The sequence below is a fragment of the Lolium perenne genome, chromosome 3 (assembly GCF_019359855.2).
Source record: "Lolium perenne isolate Kyuss_39 chromosome 3, Kyuss_2.0, whole genome shotgun sequence".
Lineage (NCBI taxonomy): Eukaryota > Viridiplantae > Streptophyta > Magnoliopsida > Poales > Poaceae > Lolium > Lolium perenne.
In genome coordinates, this window is record NC_067246.2 from 316,022,025 (window position 1) to 316,042,273 (window position 20,249).

Below are 20,249 nucleotides of genomic sequence, written 5' to 3' on the forward strand. Positions count from 1 at the left end.
TTGCCACAGCGGTGATCCTCTCCGGCATCCTTGACTGAACCAAGCAATTGCTTGTGCTTCAATCACTCCTTCACACGTGTTTCTTGTTGAGTTCCACCGGGTAAGATAATCCCTGTCTGTCTCTCCGGCACGTTGCTGGCATAAAGCGAGCTGTTGGGGCCGGTTTGGCCTCTTGTAAGTGCTACTGAAGTTGTTCACGAAGGCTTCCTCAAAGTCCAGCCATCCGTTTATGCTTCCTGCCGGCAAGTTGTTAAGCCAAATCCGTGCAGGGCCTACCAGGTAGGACGGTATGATTCTCACCGCCCAACGTCGGTTCACTCCACCACCAGCTACATAAACAGCTGTGACATAGTCCGCCAGCCAATCTTCCGGCTTGGTCGTGCCATCATACATTTTTGTGTCTCGGGGCAACTGGAAATTGCGTACCGGTGGCTCTTCTCCCATGATCCGTGGGCCAAAACATTTTGGGCCAGGAGGACCCTCAGATTCGATCATTTCAGAAAGATGTACTCTGTCCAGCCTGTGCCTCGCATCTTGGTCTGGCAAACATCTTTCCCCCAGGCGATCTCCCAAGGGGTTCCGGTAGACTCTTGTTCGTTCTACTTCGGAATCTCCCTCTCCGTATCTTTCCGGTTCCGTGGCTCTTGCCTGCCGGTACCTTGGTGGTGGCGTTTCCTCATACGCTGCCCTTGCAGCTCGATAATTTTGCCCGGTTTCATATTTACCGGCATGATTGTTTCCGGCATAGCCTCCTCTAGCGTGGCCTCGACCTGCCCCTTGGCTTTTTCTACCGGCATCGTGTTGCCCGGCTTGTTGTTTTCCGGCAAGGACCGGATCGTACACAGTCATCTGCTGTGCGTTCATCTCTTTTTCTCTTCTTCTGTCCGGATGGGGGGACGATGCCTGCCCATGGGACTTGCTTCCGGCATTCTTTGTTGAACGCGCGGATTTTGAGGCCGCGGCCTTGTTCAGCTTAGCCAGTTGCTCAGCATTCTGCTGCTCAATAGTTTCCAGCAGCTCTCTAACACGCTCTTGCTGTTTTGCCAAAGCATCTCCGGAAAGCGATTCACATAGCTCTACTGCAGCTTTAGCAGCTTTTATAGTTTTATCCGGGCTACTGTACTTAGGTTTTTCCACGATGCTAACAGATGCAGAGGTACTTTTGCCGGCAAGAACTTCTTTGCGCAAGTCCTGATCTAGGTTGCGAGCTTTTAGCCGGTTCTCCGGTATTCTAGCAGCATGAGCGCTAACAGAAGCAAAGCCATGGGCAGCATTATACTCACGTAGGGTTAGGTTCAGCTCGCGCTGCGCCCGGACGATGTCGGCGCCGTTCGCGAGCAGCTTCTGGCGTTGTGCCTCCAGCTCCGCCTGAGCCGCTGCCGGGTCGATGTTCTGCGCGATGGGCATTGCCAGCACGTTCATCGCCGCTTGGAGTGGTGTTGCCGGTGGTGCGGAAGATGCTCCCGCAGCGCCAGCGTCGCGCTCTAGCGGTGGCTTGGCCGCACGGGTTGAAGCCGCACGACCAGCACCTTCATCCATAGCTTCTTTTCCTGTACCAACCACGCCGGTCATCATTACCTCGACGCTGCCGGCGGCGCGGCCAGCACAGAGCCACCTTGGCGGGTCCGGTGCCACCAGCACCGGCGAGAGGCGCTGGCGCACAGGGACGGTGCCGAAGTAGACGCGGTGGCTGCCAAACTCGATGATGCGGCCGTTCTTGGGGAAGATGCCGCCGTTGGCGAAGCAGCCCGCGTTATCGTTGATGAAGTCCATGGCGTAGATGCGCTGCACGAGCGCGGACACCGTACGCTCACCGGAGACCTCGAGGATGCCCGCCCGAATGTGAACTCCTTCAAGCGCCACTTCATGCCCCACGGTGGGCGCCAACTGTCATCGTGGCGAACAGACAGATGCCATAGGATGGCTTAGATTGGGGCCGAATGGACGCTAGAGGATTCGGGGGAGGGTTTGCGACTAGATGGGATGAACTTCCGGATGCTTTCCTCAAGAACACAACCAGAGGCCGGTATGCAAGAAGAGAGACAAGAGGAAGAACTCTTTACTAGATCGCTTGCTTCATTCATCTCAACATGGTTACAAGTGCTTGAATACAAGTTCTATCGTCTAATCTTCTCTGGGGACACACGCCTGCAAGAGGCAGTACCCCCTCTCCTTATATAGGGGAGAGGGTGGCTTACAGAACAAGGAACCCTAATGGCATCTTTGACTGGACAAACTACTTTACAAAGCTACTTTAATCACAGATGACGCCGGAGTCTTCTTTAATCAGGGACGCTGACGTCTTCCGGCTTCTTTTAGCGTCATCTCTCTCTTTGGCGCCAGGGCTCTGATTAAAGCCGCTTTGCTTAGCTCATCCTTGTCTTCTTGCTCTGAAGAGAATCTTTGACCAGTCCTGCCGACAGGCCCTTCTCTCCGGTATCTTCTTTACCGGGTTCCGGCATACCCCTCTTGGGGATACCGGCTTGGTCTCACTTGGCCAAATTCTTACCTTTATGTTCCGGTAAGAATATTAAACCGGTATCTCGATGGCTCAAACCATCCGGTTTGGCATGCCTTTGGCATACCGGGGGTTATCCCCCCAACAAGAAGTGCAAAAAGAAATATCATAACAAAAGTGTGCTACCAACATTGCTAGCACGGAGTTTATTACAAGCATAAGTTTTGCGGCAAAACAATGTTTCACATCAGCTCAAGCACAAGTAAGGGCAGACATTTTAAAGGCGCTTAAATCAACAAGCTGCCCGTCTTGCTCTTTCGGCAGCCCCTTAGTCATTTCCTCGATGTCACCCTTAAAGCCGTAACCCATCATAAGCTGGAAGGCAAGGACAGCACCAAAAGTGCGTGATGTACACTTGAATACCTCGATGACCTCCTTGGTGTCAACCGCGAAGGTATCGATCAGCTGTCCCAGGGTCTTCTCTTGCTTGATCTTGGGGAAAATCATCGAGTGCATCCATGCCAGGGCACCCTTCCGCTTTACAAGAAGCTCTTGCGTAAGCTGGTGAGAAGCAAGAATCATTGATACAACATTCGCTGGAGAGTTATTTGGAACTTTATCCAGGGCATCGGCAGGAATGTTCGCCGCCTGTGCATGAGAAAGGAAGAAAAAATTCATTGGCAAAAAGATCGAATCCATAAGTGCGTCACTCGACAGAAGTGTGTTAAAAATTACCAAGTAAGGCGAAAGAGGATTGACGAAGGACTTCATCCTTTTCAGCTGCCCGAGCTTCAGCCACCAGCCTGGATGCTTCCTCCTCCTTCAGCTTCTCTTTCAGCTTGACTAGTTCCTCCTTCAGAGAATCGATCTCTTGACGAGCCGCGGCAGCTATCTTGACTGCGCCATCCAATTTCGAGGAAGAAGATTTGACTTCCTCTTGTAGCCGAGCCTTGTCAGCTTCTAGAGAAGTGAATCGGGAGGCGAAGGCCTCCAGAGAAGAAATAACGCCTCGCAGGTCCTTAAGAAAGAAGGACAGTTCACAAAAAATTGTTAAACAAGGCGCGCTCCAAGAAATCTGTATCACAATCAGAAGAAGACTTACAGAGGAAGGAGTCGCGGTGGCGTCAGTTGGAGAAACGTCCTTCCCTTTGGAAAGGGAAGAAGCAGTCGATGCTTGAGCCATGGGGGCAGCCTTAGGAGCCGAAGCTTCGGAAGCTACCACGACCGGCGGGGCAGCATCAGACTTGGCTTTTTTAGACGGAGGCTCGATAAAGCCCTCGTCGCTGCAAAGGTGAATGGTCGACAATGACTATAAATGGGGCATGAAAAGTAAAAGGGCAAAGTATAACATCCGGGAAAGAAACTACTTACATGTCGAAGAGATCATCTTCATCGGCAAAGCCGCCGGTCGATCTCTTCGCGGGTGAAGCCCTGGCCTCCTCCGCAGCTGCATCAACAAAGGTATCACGATCAGCGTCGTCATTACGCACTGATCCATTTGCGACACCAGCGTCATCGGTTGAGAAAGGAAGGTCGGTATGGGCAACTTCGAAATCTATCGGACCATTATATTCGTCCTCTAGGCCTGTTTGCTCGGTGGTGTGAAAATCTACGGGGACTGAGGAGCCTCTCCCCTCAGAAGTATCATCCGACGAATCATGTGTATTTCCAGAGGCCATGGGGATCTGTCGAAGTAAAATAACAAGTAAGCACAAAGGTAATTATAACGGCTAAGAAAAAACGGCATAGTAGAGATGTGAAGAAAGAAAAATACCCCTGGTGGTGGATGATCAATGTCAAGGGGAGCATAAGAAGAAATCAGCGGAATCGAATCTTCCTGGTTAAAGGAAGTAAGGCGACGGACTTCATCAAGCAACTCCTTTTCTGATAGATCGGCAGCATTAATCCTGGTTTCATCCTTTGGACCTGAGTACAACCACATCGGGTGAACTCTGGCCATGACTGGTTGGACTCGACGCTTCAGGAATACCGCTGCCACCTCTGTAGCGATCATAGTTTGGCCGTCGGCCTCTTTGATTCGAAGGAATTTGGCAAATAATTCTTCGGCTGAAGCTCTTTCGTCGAGTGAGAGAATGTTCTTCCAAGAGTTCTTGGGTTTGGCTTCGGAAACATCGGCATAGCAAGGAAGCCGAGACTCGGGTGACAGGGAGTCCTTGACGTAAAACCATTTCAGCCTCCACCCTTGCACGGACTCCCTCATTGGGAAATTAAAGTAATTGACCTCCGAACGAGCGACAAACCCTACTCCTCCGGTGACAAAGTACCCATTACTACTGTTGTATCTCTTCACATAGAAGATCTTTTTCCACAGCCCGAAATGAGGCTCGATACCCAGAAATGCCTCGCAAAGGGTGATGAATACAGCAACATGAAGGATTGAGTTGGGGGTAAGTTGCCATAGTTGGATTTCGTACGTTCGCAAGAGATGGAGGAGGAATCCATGAGTAGGGAGCGAAAGGCCTCGGTGAAGGAAAGATAAGAACATCACAGTAAAGCCAGCAGGGGGATCAGGCCGAGAAATCGCACCTGGAAGGATTACGTCTCCCACATCAGAGGATATCAATCCTAGGCTTCGGGATCTCTTCTCGTCACGCTTGGTGACAGTTGACGCCACCCAATCTCCAGGCTTGACGGTTGAATTTGACGGCGCTAGTGGTACCGGAGCTGGAGGAGGAGCGCCTGGAGCACTCCCCTTCGGAAGAGAAGAGGAGGACTTGGCGGCGGCACCTCCGCTGGTGGAACTGACGGCGGCGGCGAGATTCTTCTTCTTCACCATTGCAAGATCTGATTGCAATAGCAGTGGTGGCGGCGCAGTAGCGGTAAAGAAAGGAAAAAGGGGAAGAATGAGGAGATGCTGCTGAAGCCGTGGAAGAGATTGGGGATTTTTTTCCCTTTGGAGATTTTGAGGAAAGGATAAGAACTGTGAAAGCACGTGGCGCTAGAAGAAGGGGAGGAACCGGCGGCCCACTATTCCCACGATTGTGCGAAAATCGAGGAGTCACCTCGATCGCTACGCGTGCAGTGGTCAAGCCCTAAAAAAACTGATCGCGCAGAGCTAGGGCAAGCCCGTCAGGTCAAGACCTGTCAATCAGCCCACAGCAGAAACATGAAAAGTTGTCGGATGAAGGACCTGAGTCTACGCACGGATTACAAGCATCCGTACCTAGACTCGGGGGCTACTCCCATCGGGAGCGCTGACGCGCACCCGATAAAATGAAGACTCGACAGAATAAGCAGTCGAAGGAAGAAGGTTTGAGTTTGTACCCAGACTCGACAATTACTCCCATTGGGAGAGTGCGGTGCACACCCGATAAAAGTTTTTTGCACTCCAGGATCATGCCCGGGGACTTGATTCTGTGTAGGGTAACGTTGTTTTGCCATCGGCAGTTAACCGACAAAAGTTGGGCACGTTACTCTTATCCTTTGCGTAAAGAAAATATATCAAATGACCTATGAAGACCTGCGAAAAACTCGGCAGAGGAGAATATTCGAGTAGTACAACTTGAGTCTACGCACGGATTGCAAGCATCCGTACCTAGACTCGGGGGCTACTCCCATCGGGAGCGCTGAGGCGCACCCGATAAAAGAAGGTGAAGCAGATTCAAGATGAGCAAGGACAATGAAGGAGAAGAACATCAAGAGAAGATATGCATTAGTCTCTACCCGAATTATCTTCGGCTAGACACTCGGGGGCTACTGACGTGGGCACTACCCTTCAAGTAACCAACATTGCCCCATCCTGTATTGACTAGTTGGAGGCCCATGAAGACACCTGAAGGCGAGATGGGCCACTAGGTCGGCGCACCAGAAGGTTCCTTCACGGGCAAGACAAGGAAGCAAACGGACAAGGAAAGATCAGATCTAAAACCATTGTAAACCTAGTCGTACTCGGTTAGACCTCTTGAGACCTGGCCTCCTATATAAAGGCCAGGAGAGGGGCTGCCGAGGGACACAATCAATCTTAGCAACCTTAGCCAGCAAAAGCTTAGAGCTAGGTAACCCTAGCAATAGCAATCTCGACGAGATCTCAGCCGAACTATTCGGCACCCCATTGTAACCCATTATCATCATAATCAAGAACAGACAGGCAGGACGTAAGGGTTTTACCTCATCGAGGGCCCCGAACCTGGGTAAATTGCTCTCCCCGCTTGTCTGTGAACCGATGTCTCGCATCAGCCTGCAGGATTCCATCAACCCTAAGCCCCTATCGGAGGGCATTGGCGAGGAGTACCCTCAACACACGGTTCCACTAAGGGATTTCCTTCGAGGCGGAAACCGGGCCTTACACAAAGATTGGGGCACACATCCACAACTTAATTGGAGACTCCCAATAAATCGCCACAAAGACCTAGAATCCGTCTAGGGTTCCAAGAACCCAAGAGTGAAAACCTTCTTGCTTTCACCACCATGAATCACCGTGGAGAACTCAAACCTATGCACCAAATGCAATGGCAAGAACACCACAAAGATGCTCAAGTCCTTCTCTCTCAAATTCCAACAAAGGTACAAAAGCTATTAGGGGAATAGGAGAGGAAGAACCAAGAGGAGAACACAAAATTCTCTAAGATCTAGATCCCAAAGATTCACTCACAAAGAGATGATTTGGTTTGGTCAAAGTGTGGATCTAGATCTCCTCTCTCTTTTCCCTCAAAAGGGGGCAAGAATCATGGAGGTATAGAGAGATAGGGCAAGCTTCTCAAGATCAACAATGGAGGAGAGAGAGAGTAGAAGAAGCAGCAGCCCAAGGAGGAAGAAGGGGGGGTATTTATACCCCCCAAGAAAATCGAGCCGTTGGGGCAAATCCAGGGACGAATAATCCGGTGTAAGTGAGGGCCGGATAATCCGCCCCCCGCCCCCCCCGGAAAATCCGGCCTCTGGGAAATTCGGGCAAAAGTCCGGCCTGGATCCAGGGTGTTACTGCGCGACATCGTTGAAAGTCCTTAGCCAAATTTCAGGGGCCGAATATTTTGCAAATATCAGGCCCGGAAAATCCGGCCTGGTGATACACTACAAGAAAAGTTCTGATAGACAACGTCTCAAAATCGTCCGCTAAGGGGTATTTTTCGTCGCCTATGGGCCTAACCCGACGATATGGGTTCTGTTGTCGAAACTGCGTCAGGCAAAGTCCTACGACGATTTTTTCGGTCCGTCGCGCTTGGGCGCCCTTCCGCCACGGAAAATTGGACCGTTGCAGAAGTGTTTCCGGGATCCCGTTGACTGCTGACGTCATGCAAACTGACACGTGGCAGACACCGTTAACTGGCAGTTAACGGCGTTAACCGCTGAAACCCCGTGGTAGATGGTAGGCCCACACGAGGCCTGCCACGTCTTAAGCGGGCCGACCCATTAAGTTTGCGGGCCGGGCCAGCTGACTTAGTTTGACCGGTCAACTATATAGCTGGGCTGGTCCATTAGTTACGTGGGCTGGGCCTAACCTCTAAGGTTGACTAGTCAAAAGATTAATGGGCCGGCCCACTAAGCATGTGGGCCGGGCCGAATGCACTCGTTTGACCGGTCAACAGGCAAAAGGGCCGACCCACAAAACATGTGGGACCCACTTTCATGTTATCGGGCCGGCCCATTTACCAAGTGGGGTCCACCATAAAGCAAGTGGGCCGACCCAAGAAGTTATTGGGCCGGCCCAATTAGCATGTGGGTCCCACTTTCCTGCTATCGGGCCGGCCCATTTAGTACGTGGGGTCCACATTAGATCAAATGGGCCGGCCCACCAAGCCAGTGGGCCGGGCCAAAAGCACATGTGGGTCCCACTTTCCTGTTAATGGGCCAGCCCATTTAGAATGTGGGGTCCACCATATAGCAAGTGGGCCGGCCCAACAAGATAGAAGGCCGGGCCAAAAACACAGGTGGGTCCCACTTTCCAGTTAAAGGGCCGACCCATTTAGTATGTGGGGTCCACCATATAGCAAGTGGGCCGGCCCAACACGCTAGTGGGCCGGGCCAAAAACACAGGTGGGTCCCTCTTTCCTCTTAAAGGGCCGGCCCATTTAGTATGTGGGGTCCACCATGTAGCAAGTGGGCCGGCCCGACAAGATAGTGGGCCGGGCCAAAAGCACAGGTGGGTCCCACTTTCCTGTTAAAGGGCCGGCCCATTTAGTATGTAGGGTCCACCTTATAGCAAGTGGGCCGGCCCAACAAGATAGTGGGCCGGGCCAAAAACACAGGTGGGTCCCACTTTCCTCTTAAAGGGCCGGCCCATTTAGTATGTGGGATCCACCACAAAAGCAATTGGCTGGCCCAACTAGTTAGTGGGCCGGCCCAGTAGTGGGTGGGGTCCACCTTAAAGCAAGTGGGTCGGCCCAATTAGAGTGTGGGGTCCACCGTAAATCAAGTGGGCTGGCCCAATAAGTAAGTGGGCTAGCCCGTTTAGTTGCTGTTTATATGCCGACATAATAGACACTTTAGGATTTTGCGGGCCGGCACATATGTGATTTCGGTTAATTGGGCCGTTTAAGGGATGGGAATTCGTGTTTTAGATACTGAGAATATTTACGCAGCAATGATTTCTGTCGGATAGCCTCACTTACCACAAGCAACAAAGAAAAAATGCGCGAAAGAACTATAAAAACTAACTAAATATTACATCATTGCACGGCTTTGAAAAATATTAGTAACCCGGAGAAATTGAATGGTAATTAAACCTAGCAATACAATGAAGCGATCCGGCAATCTTTTAAGTTGTCCATGCAGCACCTATATCTGAAACAAAGACATTACAAGTTAAGACAGCAACAATGGAAAGGCAAAGACACTACAATATTGTTTGCCAAAGAATTTGGAACTCATCATTTCGTCGTTATAACAAGATCATTGTAATGCGCACAATAAGCAAACAAAGAGTGCATGCCGCATACCAACAGCCAATATAACAGAGCATGTTAGAATGAAACGAGACTTACTCTTGTCGAGTCCCATGCAAACCAACATGTTCAGGGAGTACAAAATTGGCATGAACAACATAGTAGCAGGCTATAAATTTTGTAACAACGACTGAGCAAGATGAAGTTATGATGGCTACATCTACAGAGCAGGGAATGTAAACCAAAAATAGAAGTTACGATGGCAAAAGCTAAAGAGGAGGGAATGTGAACCAACATGTGCCAAGTGCAATTACTTCATTTTGGCCGTGAACTAAATAATACTCCTGAACTTATAGTGAAGGGGATGCAAATCAAGATGTTTCGGGATATAAACTTGTAATGAGTAACACATAGAGGATAGTTAATGCTAGAGCTTAGGATGGACCAGATCTGAGAATATAGTGGGATCACTGTGAACTTGTATAAGAGGGAATGCAAACCAATATGTTCAGCATTCCATATGTGAGCGTCATGCCAAGTCAGAGAAACAAGTCAATAATGCAGCTTTTGAAGAACAAGATGGCACGCAAAATTATTATCTAGTAATATGACAAGTTTATTTGTACTACAGGCTAGATAGCAGAGTGATAGCATGCCAAACTAAGTCCTTACTTTGTTAGCTTACAATGAAGTAGATACAAAACAATGGCATCACCTGTAGTACAGGGAATGCAAGCCAACATGTTCATGGAGTAAAAAATTGGCACAAACAACATTGTAGCAGGCCATATTTTTTGTAACAACGACTGAGCAAGATAAAGTTATGATGGCTAGATCTACAGAGCAGGCAATGTAAACCAAATATAGAAGTTACGATGCCAAAAGCTATAGAGCAGGAAATGCGAACCAACATGTGCAATTACTTAAAATTGGCCATGAACTAAATAATAGCAGGATGTTACTATAATACCTATAATTTTTGTAACAACGACTGAGCAAGATAGAAGTTATGATGGCTACATCTATAGAGCAGGAAATGCAAACAAAAATGTTCAATCGCTTAAAGTTAGCAATGAACTAGAAAATAGCAAGGTGTTACGGTCATAGCTAGGAATGAACTAAAAGAGCTTCAGACAAACAAGCATCTGAACCCAGAACATGGCACTAAAACAAGGGACTTACATTAGGAGAAGCACTCTGTGGGAGTCACAGCAGATCTTCCTGGGGTTGATAGATCCGGTGATGAAGTACGCTACATGTGCTACTTGGGGTTGGAGAGACGGCCATTACACTTCATGGTTACTCCTCTCATCTGCAAAAACGTAACGGCGCGTCGTTAGCACAAACAGGTTCCCGCAAGATTAAACAAGAACTTGCAGGCAAGCAATAGAAAAGCGACAGTAGAAGAGTTTAGATCTTGCACGGCGCCGGTGAAGCAGATCCGGTCCATGCACAGCGGTGTCGGTGAGCAAGATCCGATGCGGTGGACGACGGATCCGGCAAAGCGGCTCCGGTGGGGTGGATGATACCGCAGCTGAAGCGACTGCGGTAGACTGCTGGATGAGCATATGGTTTCGAGGTTCGGCAGGGATGATCCGGTCCGGTTGATGACGGCGTCGATGAAGCAGCTCCGGCAGGCAGCCGGATGACGAGGATCGCGAGGCCTCGGGTAGGCCAGGGAAGTCCGGCGGGGATGTTCCGGTGCAGTGGTCATGGAGGTGGGAGAGAGAGGGGCTTGGGAAGTTCCGGTGGGTGTGGTCTCAGAGGAGAGACTGAGGGAAATGAATTTTTTTCGGTTAGTTTCTGGGGCTAGGGAGGTGGTGATCGAAAAAATGACGGGTAGACCCCCCACCAACCGACTTATACATGGACATTGTTGTCATCTTTACGAGGGTAGAATGGGAAGTTAGAAGCGTGTGAAATATTTGTATTTTTCGGGCGGGAAGTTTTGCCGCTGGAATGAGATTTCGAATTTGGCTACAGTCCAAGTAATACAAAAATATGAGACCGTACTAGTACGGCCAAATGTCACATCAAGTCATCATCACGTTCAAAAATCGGTTACCATGATCATAATCATGATGTATCTTGAAAATCCATTTTGAAAAGCCCTTCCGAAATATTTCAGGATTGGTTGGAGATTTTGCAGCTTGACTGAAAATTGATTTTGAATACGGCTATGGTGCAAGTAATACACTCGTGATTGTAATATATAAGGCCAGGGGTAGACCATGCTACTTTGTAGCCCTGTTCAGCAAAAAAAAGGCCAGGGGTCACATCAAGCCATCATCATAAAATCATTTACACCCAAGTTCTTTCAAAGTTCAATCCAAAAACGCGTCTGAAATATTCCGGATTCATTTTGCGGGGGGGTTTTGCCTCTCGACTGAGATTTTGAACTTTGAACTTTGCTACAGTAGAAGCAATATTAGTACTAGAAAAATGGTAGACCGGCGTAGTGCCTCTGTTCAAGAATCCAAGGCCTACGGTCACATCAAGTCATAATCACAACCGAAATCAGTTCCCATGTACTATATCCTAAAAAAACTTAAATTTGAAAATGCTTAGCGAATATTTTGGAATTTATTGGCGGGAGATTGTAGCGCTTGACAGAGATTTTCAATTTTGGATTTTCGAGGAGTTTCCTTGGCAAGGGATGCGGTGATCGAAAAAATGACGGGCAGACCCCCCACCAACCGACTTATACATGGACATTGATGTCATTTTACGAAGGTAGAATGGGAATTTGGAAGCGTCTGAAACATTTGTATTTAGTGGGCAGGAAGTTTCTACGGTATTGAGATATTGAATTTGGCTAAGGACCAAATATAATAACAATAAATTGTAAGACCGTACTAGTACTATGTTGAAGGCCGAGTTACACATCAAATCATCATCACCTTGAATATCGGTTACAATGATCACTATCTATCTTCAAAATCCCATTGAAAACGCGTCTGAAATATTTCAGGATTGGTGGGACATTTTGCCGACGAACTGAAATTTGATTTTGATTATGACTATGGTCCAAGTAATATAATACTAATATTATTTTTGGAGGTGGACGGAGGGGAAAACCCCACCGTTTGTTATTTATTGCCAAAAATAGCCAAGTACACGAGAGAAATATACTACTCCAGGAGTAGTAATACTAAGGCTAGCCATAGTGCTAGTATCATGCGCATTGGTCTCACAAAAATGCTCATGTGGCAGCTAATTAAGTAGGAGAGAGGAGATTAGAGTAACATAGGTAGATACTGTATCATAGCGCAAACAACGAGAAAAGTTAATGCTAAACAAATCTTGTACACAAATTGGCATTGAGATTCTAAAAAATAATAAATATAGCATGACTATGATACTACCCACTATAGAAATAGTATCATGTAGTAGTATCATATGTGTCTTTTACGTGATTTTTGTTTGACAAAGAATTACTTTAAATATATAAAGATTGTTTGTATGAAATTAGCATCGTTAGAAAGTGCTTTTCAATACGAATCCAACGATATTAATTACATATAATATAATCAGGAGTGTGTTGCTCAATTTTTATTGTCAAAGTTCGTCTTGGAATACGCGTGGGCCTTATTCCTTGGGACGGAGGTAGTACTTACCACTATGACTAGTCTAATATAAAAATGGTAGACCATGCGAAGTAGCTCTGCTCAGGCATTTATTCCCAGCGGTCATATCAAGCCATTATCACAAACAAAATCAGTTACTCCCATGTCCTCCGAACTGCAATTAAAAAATGCCTCTGAAATATTTCGGACTTAATTGGCTAGTGGTTTTGCAGCTCAACTGATTTTGAGTTTGAGTGTGGCTACAGTCGAAGCTATATCTGTATCTGTCCATCTATATCTATATCTGTCCACCTATCCACTATATATAGAAAAAATCTCAGTTTTTGAAATCAGATAAGCCATCACCATGATGCACAAGCAATTAGTGGCCGTTGGCACATCAGTTCTCCAACGCTTGATCCAATGGTCAAAGTTCCCTTTTTTAATAGAACGATCAAAATTCATTTGATTCGCTCGGGAACTGCGCGCGCCAAAACGAGTCTAGGGTCACATCAAGTCATAATCAGAACCAAAGTCGGTTCCCATGTTCTCCAATTCAAAACACGTACAAAATATTTCAGTGTGTGAAATAATTGTATTCGATAGGCAGGAGGTACTAAATGCTACAGTTTCGAGATTGTGAATTAGACGGTTGTTAAGCTATTGATTGTATGGAGTCGAAATTTGGTACTGTAGCATACATAAGTATCTCTGTTCACAACTCGCCTCTACAGAAGCAGGAATTTGTTGAGTTGCAGCACAACACAAAGGAGAAGCCACTGTTCCGTTCATTGCACTCAATACAGCGATGAATGAACTAGACCAGTTGACAAGCTTCTAGACCTGGGCTATATGTAGAAAGCTGGAAATCAATGGATCACAAAAAATCATCAGTGTCAAGCTTTAATGCACTAGCCAACGCGACCAAAAGTACGAACTGATGGAAAGGGCTAGGCAATCCACTTTATACATCTCAACATAGCCAATGCAACAAAAAGTCCAAACTGACAGAAAGGGCTAGACCGGGAGAAGAGAAGAGAAGGTTTGCGAAAGCGATGACTCGAACTTGAGACTATGGGCTCTGATACCATGTCAAAGCTTCATCCACAAGCCAACGGAACCACAAGTCAGAACTGATAGAAAGGGCTAGGTAATCCACTTATAATATTAACAATCAGCAGGGTTCCGGTTCAAAAAAATCCACATCACAACAAGGAAACGACCACCAAGATCATAGCAATTGCAGATAAATGCACCTACGAAATATGCTCAGACTAAGGAACCATTTTACAAGACCAAGATACTGACCTGCCACGCTGTCCCCATTCATCTCCAATTATCTAGCAGATACTCTTCTTACTACTTACTAGCATTCCTAACCTGCTCCAGTAGGGCCTCCTTCTGTGCTGCTATCGTTCTAAAATTGTCGACTTCTAGTCTTAGCGCAGCTGATGCAGCTCGTTCTACTTGGAGTTGCTCCTCTAGAACTTGAGCATGCAAATACTTTGACTTGGACATGGACTTGCACTTCACCGGTCCAGCATTCCGTAAGAATGTGTTTTTGGCAATGCCTTTCTTTTTTATTGCCATGGAAAATGCCTTCACACATTCTTCATTGGTTTTTTCAGACCGTTTTTACCGGGTTTTGCCATCTCTAATTTCATATCTTCCTGCAAAAAATTCAGTTCGTACACATGTGTAAACATGATAGTTACTACAGAGAAACTTGCTGATAGTAGATTTATCATGTGTATGACCTACTTTTATTCCTACAGTTTGGCATGTCTGGTTCACATCACACGAATTTTAATAAACATCTATAATATCATATTGACATGTACTTTACTACTCCTACAAGTTGGGATGTGAGTCGTCACAAAATTTCAATCTTAGAGAAGACTTACAAGAACACTCTGTGCGACTTCTCCAATCACTTCAAGTTTGTTCTTCTGGCATGCTTCAAAAATCTCTGGCAGAGTCATCTCTTTGTTTGGTTCCCTTTTACTTGCATTATGTAACATCTGCATTTTAGTACTACCATTTATAAATCGAATAACGTGGTTGAAATGGAGGATCATAATATAGGATGCACACTGGTGTATATACTTTGCATGATCTTTTACTAAAATATTTCTAAATAGCAGTATAAAACAACATGTCCTTACTTTTTGCCGAATGTGCACTATAAGGTTACGAGATCCCGTACGGCTAGGTAAAAGTAGTTTACCGCGGTTTTTCTGATTCTGTTTGGCCAAATTCTGCAAAAGGATACTAGTGAGACACTGCTATAAATAAGAATCCAAGATGTGATCTGGTCTCAGTCTTACAAATCATACCATATTCTTTGGATCAGACCAGTGCTTCACAAGATCTCCCCACTGTTTGTCAGTCATTTGCTTAAGAGGAGATCTAGTTGGAACACTCCCGATAATCTTTCCTGTGAAGTATTTCTTCTTTAGCCTCGCTGCGATCTTGGCGCAGCATGCCGAGAATAGACTGTTGAGAACATGCTTTACTTCCTCTTGGTCCTCATCGAACTCGAACTTTAATTGTTCACAACAATATAAACCGTTGGTGCGATATACATAGAGCCAACAACAAGCTAGAAGGAACGGGACGTGCCAATGTGGTATACTAGTATGAGTAACATTACCAAGAGAAAGATGACTTACGTGTAACCTGTGCACTAATTTTTCAAAATGCGCAGAGGTGTCTACGTGCTCTTTCCATGTTGGGAAGATAGGAATTTCATTCCTGACGAAAATTCCTACATCTGATGCTAATTTACAAGATTCTTCTGGGTCCAGTGGCCTTCTACCACCTACGATAGATGAAAGGCGAAATCTTGTTTCCTTCCCAGCAAGCTTAGCTACGAACATTTTCCCTACTGTTGGGCCCCTCGTTTTTCTTGATCGTGGTGCAACTACAAAGTTAAGCATTACATCAAGCTATCATAAAGTATAACTTTATAACGGAGAATGAAACTATAAGCATTGGAAAATGTACCTTCTTCGGTGTGGGGCTCATCCTCAGGGGAGTTGTCTATGGCAGGACTAATATGGGTCAGTGGGAGATCATCAACAGTTTGTTGATGTGCTAGCGATGTTTGGCCATTGTGGTTGTGTCACTGGGACTGGTACAGTGTGTCCTTGGGCAGTATTTCCTACCACATCTGCTGATCCCAATTGTGGCTGAGAAGTTGCCGTGGAAACTGGTTCTCGCTGCCAATTGTGGTTGAGAAGTTGCTGTGGAAACTGGTTCTGCTGCCAATTGTGGCTGAGAAGTTCTGTGGAAACCGGTTCTGCTGCCAATTGTGGCTGAGAAGTTGCTGTGGAAACTAGTTACGCCGCCGATTGTCGCCGGTTGGATCGGATTGGTAACAGGTGGCTGATTCAACCGCTTGGGGTGTTCACCACGTTTTTTTATTTCAGTACTCTTAGCATTTGCGTTATTTTCTTCAGCTAGTGCCATGAATCGCTGAGACTGTCTAGTAGCAGAAGCAGATTTCGTTTTTGGTTGCAGCTGTTCTATCACCGATTCAGGTACCTGTTGAAAGGTCTTCCTCTCATTGGTGGTTCCTGCGAAATTCTTACTTGAAGCTGCAGATTCCTAGCACACATAAACGATATTTCAGTCTACAGAAGTCCCATATATGATGATATGCAAATGGAATAGAATGAAGAACAGTAAAGGATGACGTGCATGCTGAAACATATATATGATGCGTTAAGGAGACCTAGAGGTGGCATGTGAACATGTTTGGTGGGATTCAGGATACAAGTATACAACACATGGAAGTTGCAACAGATATCTCCAAGTAAAAAAACAGAAATCACCTGGTGGGGTTGAGGAGAATGGTCAGGCAAGGCATCTTCCTGAGTCAGCTCTCCAAGAGGCTCAGCAGGATCAAATTGTGAATCATAACATTGTTCTTTATCTTTGGGGAGGGGAAAGGGTTCTTCTCCGATTTTGTTTAGTTTTGCACTAGAGGCAATAGCGTTACAGATGTTTGTGCCCACACGGCTTGCAAATCTGCTACATATCTTCCGTCTCCGTTTCTCTTTTAATTCATTCTGTAGTGCAATAATATCTAGCATGCATTACAAAAAAAATGCTAATGAGATGGCGGTGCAAGTAAGCAAAAAAATACTTTTCGAAATCACCTGCATAAGGAAAGCGGCCATATCAACCTTCTTGGGAGTGTGCGCGTGTACGCTTTGGTTTCCTGCCGTGGACAATGGAGGCGCTTTGTGTACCCATCTCTCCAGTCCGGTGGACGGAAGGAGTCAGGGATTAAGATACGAGAACCCGGCGATGGTGAATGTCGCTGACAAGGCGGCGGTGGAAGTCGGCTACGGAGGAGCTCGTATGGTACAGTGGTCGTCGGTGGGGGTGGGGGGAGGTGGAAGCTACTCCGGCTTGCTAAAAAGCAAGGGAGACGGTGGAACGTCATCGGTCACTACGGTGGCCGATGAGAAGGCAGTAGTGCTGGTGTGGGAATGGGACAGTGGGCCGGCGCCGGCGCCGGCGTGTGAGATGATCCGGTGGGTCATGCAAGGTGGAAGCGTGAGAGAGAGATGCGGGGTTCGGCGCCGCCGGTGATAGGTCTGAATTGAGCGGTCCGGGGGGATAAGATCGGCACTGTACTTATTTCACATCGCTTTGAATTTTGGAAGTGGGGGGGATTTCGGCGGGAATTTTGGGGCAGAGTTGAAATTATTACTGGTTGGTGGAAAACTGTGGAACCCTAGCCTACGAAATCCCAGGTCTGAAGCTGAGGGCCCTTTTGTTGTGGCTTTTTTTGGCTTTTTGGCTTTGGCAAAAGCCGAAAAAAGCACCTATTTAGAAGCCAAAAGAATAGGATCTTTGTTTTTGGCTTCCAAAATCCAAAAGCCAAAAAGCCAAAAAAATCCACAACAAAAGGGCCCTGAGTAGGTTCGGGGTCAAGGGGATATGCTTGTTGGTTCTTGGGTGCATATGATCTCTTTATTTCGAAATTCATCTTCTATACATTTTGAAATGTCAAGAAAGAATAAAACGAAAAATGCATGTGTACTTCTTCGCTTGCTATATACACATAAAATATTTCAATGGAAAATCGAATAGTAATTTGGGCTATGTAAAAAAGAGTTACTCCGTAAAAAAATTGTGCTAACCATAAGGCTTTTTATGAGACATGTTTTCTCTCTTTTTATACATCGACCATGAAAAAAACTTGTTTTTTTACATCAACCATGAAAAATACTTTTTTTACATCGACCATGAAAAATACTAAAATTATATTTTCCATCTTGTACAAAATTAAAAATATCTTTAAAACAAACAAATCTCTAATGTCTAGGTGTAACATCTCTACTAGTAGTAGTATATACTAGTAAATTGCACGTGCCTTGCACGTGAGAGCTCTTTTTTTAGTGAAACAACTTCGATGCAATAAGAATTCAATCTTTTTTTAACAAAGGATGGGGGCCCAAGGGCTTGGATACCATTAAGTGCAACAGAGGGGTACATATTACAGATTGCAAATAACAAATACTTGGGTTGAAAGCCAATGCAAGCCCGCCTACATGATAGCAGGATTTTGTGAAGCTTTTTAACTTAATTGGTCAAACATGCGAAGCATGTGCCATTTACTTGTACAACTTTATCGGAAAATAATTACTTGTACAAGCTAGTTCCCCTAAGTACTACCAGCACATAAGTAAACAAAGGAACCAGGGACATCATCAACTGAAACAACAATCTATTCATATAGCGGCTCTTGCATCACCCTTTGAAAATCATCTACCTGCAAAGATGAGTGCAGAGTTTCTGCTCGTGCTTTCACCTGTTCCAAGATCGTCCAGTTGATCTCATGGACATCTGCATCAGCCAAAGCGGTAACCAAGTTGCCAGCCACTAGCTTCTGCAGATCAGCAATAGCATGTAGGCCATCTTGAATTGTAGAATTCCATCCTCGGTTCATTTCTTTGTTCCGCCAAGTGGCCACATCCAAGTCCTTTTGAAGACGCCTAATCTTAGCTTCCCCAGTGCCACATCCTTCTGTTTTGTTCCTACAAACGTTTGCATCACTGGAACTCTGGACATCTGTGCTACAATGCTGCTTGGCAGGGACATGAGCAGTCACTTGCTTCTGCGATTTGCCATGCATTAAATCAATCAGCAGATTAAAAGGAAATATGTTGGTTGATTCATGTCATCACTTTGAGCAACCCATGAGTTTCTAAACCTTAAATGGAGTCTAAAACATTGCAATAAAAGGGTGGGTGCATCATTTGGATGCAGAGGCCGGGGCGACCCTATTTTGAAGAAAAAATTAGGAAATCTGAAATCTATATCTATATCTCTACCATCTATACCACTCCACTCACGTTGACAGCTTTGATCTCTTTCAGTACATTAGATTATGTCATGTTTAAAACACTATTATAAAATTACCTCCTTAATGTTGAGCTCAGGAGGATCCAGATGTGCTGATCCTAGGTGGCCCCTCAAATGATTGCTTGCTAGAACAATAGGACCAAATCCCGCCTCCTTTCTACCAATGTCTGCATCACTGGCGCGCTCACTGTCTTTGTTAGGAACATGAGTAGTGGCTAGCTGCTGCAAATAAAAGTTCATCAAATCAATCAGTAAACAACACATATGAAATTTGAGCAGTGCGGCTAAATACCTTCTTCAGCAGCAGCCCCACGGGATCGTCCTTTTGGCGGCACATCACACGGGTGAAAAATCTCGGCAACGACTTGGGGTGCGGTGATTTTGTCCCATTCCACAGTATGCCGATCGAGGCTGCAATTATCTTATTCTGCAAGATATTTTGCCTCCGAGATTCTTCGTAGGCATTCTCGAGTGGAATATCTAGCAAGCATTACAAAAAAAAAACAGATCCTAATAACAAGCAGTGGAAGCAAGCAATAAACTAGTCTCGGAAATCAAATACATAACAAAAGCTGCCGGACAAAGTGTTCAACCTTGGTCAACTGGGGAGGTGGCGCGTTGGCCGTTCGGTTTGGTTCGGTGGATCATGGTGGCGCTTTGTGTACCGATCTCGCCGGCCGGTACGATGAACCAGTGAGTCGGGGAAGCAGATCCGACGAAGCGGACGGAGTGTGGTTGACGGCGTCGCTGAGCTGGCTCCGGCGCGGTGGATGTCAGCTACGGATGGAGGACTGAGAGGGAGCGAGACGGACTAGGAGCGAGGTAGGGAGAGAGGCCCTTGCTTGTCCGTGTGTGTGGCTGGATATAGGGGAAATGAAAGCCCTAGAAGATAGCATCCTGCTAATATCCTAGTACAAAACAATTGAACTAGAAAATCCCGCCAATATATGGTGCTGAATTGCGGGTGGCTCATAGCTTGTGCACAAATAAAATGGGAAAATCCAA